This window comes from Phascolarctos cinereus, unplaced genomic scaffold (genome assembly GCF_003287225.1).
Source record: "Phascolarctos cinereus isolate Bilbo 61053 unplaced genomic scaffold, phaCin_HiC Scaffold_5;HRSCAF=322, whole genome shotgun sequence".
Lineage (NCBI taxonomy): Eukaryota > Metazoa > Chordata > Mammalia > Diprotodontia > Phascolarctidae > Phascolarctos > Phascolarctos cinereus.
Window position 1 is genome coordinate 247930978 of NW_027555958.1, and position 1624 is coordinate 247932601.

Sequence of the window (1624 nt, forward strand, 5' to 3'; positions counted from 1 at the left end):
GGGAATGGCTGGTTCTTTCACCACAGGCATTGCTTCTCCAGATGATGGCTGTAAGGGCCAGGCTTGAAACAGGACCCATGATCTAAGAGCTATTGCCACTTTTAGAGCCCATCTGACCATTGGTAGCAGTTGGTCAAGTAATTGTTGGTGATGAGGAAGGTGGACTTCTCCACAATGATTCCTCCCCTCAATGGATCCAGAAAGGGAAACTAAGAAGGAGCAGTCACACTGGTAGAAGAACTAAGAAAGAATAGTGTCATAAAAACTTAAAGAGAAAAGAGTACTTTTTTTTTTTAAAAAGAGGGTGATCAATGTGTCAAAGGCTGCAGAGAGGTCAAAAAGTATGAAGACTGAGAAAAGGCCACTATATTTGGCAATTGGTAATTTTGGAGAGAGTAGTTTTGGTTGAATGATGAAGATGGGAGCTAGACGATACAGAGTTATGAGTGAGAAAAGGAGGTGGAGGCGCCCATTGTAGACAACCTTCTCAAGGAGTGTAGCCACAAAAAAGGGGGAAAGATGAAGGACAGCTATCAGGTTGATGGATCAAATGAGGATGGGGTCAATGTGGGTATGTTTGTAGGAAGAAGGGAATTAGCTAGTAGACAAAGAGTGATTAAAGAATAACAAGAGGGGCAACTAGGTGGTGAAGTGGATAGAGCACTGGCCCTGGAGTCAGGAGGACCTGAGTTCAAATCCAGCCTCAGACACTTGACACTTACTAACTGTGATCCTGGGCAAGTCACTTAACCCAACTGCCTAGCTGAAAAGGAAAAAAGATTAACAAGAGAGTAGGGATGATGGAAGCAATCTGCTGGAGAATGGAACGTTCTTATGTGCTGTGGAGTTTGCCATGGCAAGAAGGGCTATCTGTGTGAGACAGAGGTGAGAAAAGAGAAGAAGGAACTCTCCATGAACAGCCTCATTTTTTTCAGTGAAATATGAGTCAAGATTCTCAGTTGCACGGAAGAGGGAGGGAGGGAGTCATGGGAATTTTGAGGAGGGATGAAAAGGTTTGGGAAAGCTGTTGGAACTGAAGTCCAGAGAAGTTATAACTTCCCCAAGGTTATGTGCAGACAGTAAGCAACAGTACCAGCTCCCTGAACTGGAATACAAGAAACTACTGATTCTATTATTTCTAAAATTCAAGCACGCACTCCTACCCAAACAATCAATCCTGCAAGATAATGTGTGCAGCTCTAATCTCTTTTAAGACCTTACAGTCTGGTGTCTAATTGAGAGATTTCCCCTCTACCAGTGGATAAGTCAGTTTACATAATAATGAGTGTTTAGGGGACTTTCCAATTCTTGGGCATCTTTCACAAATGTCCACGGTACTATTCTCAAGGCCCTGTATATTGAGAAAATCTCATCCTTCCTTCATACTCCAAATAAGAGGTACTTTCCCCAGCATAGACAGAAGAGGCAGTCGCTTTATATTTCCACTTCTCCGCAGATCCTGTTTGTCAACTGCCTCTCCTTGCTGGGAAGTCCTCCTAGATATCTTAACTTCTATTCTTCACGCGCTTCTTAGCAGCAGCATCTGCTATATACACATGCTATAACACCTCCACGCCGGTAGGGGGAAGCAAAAAAAAAGGAAGCGGGGCGGGAATTAAAGCCG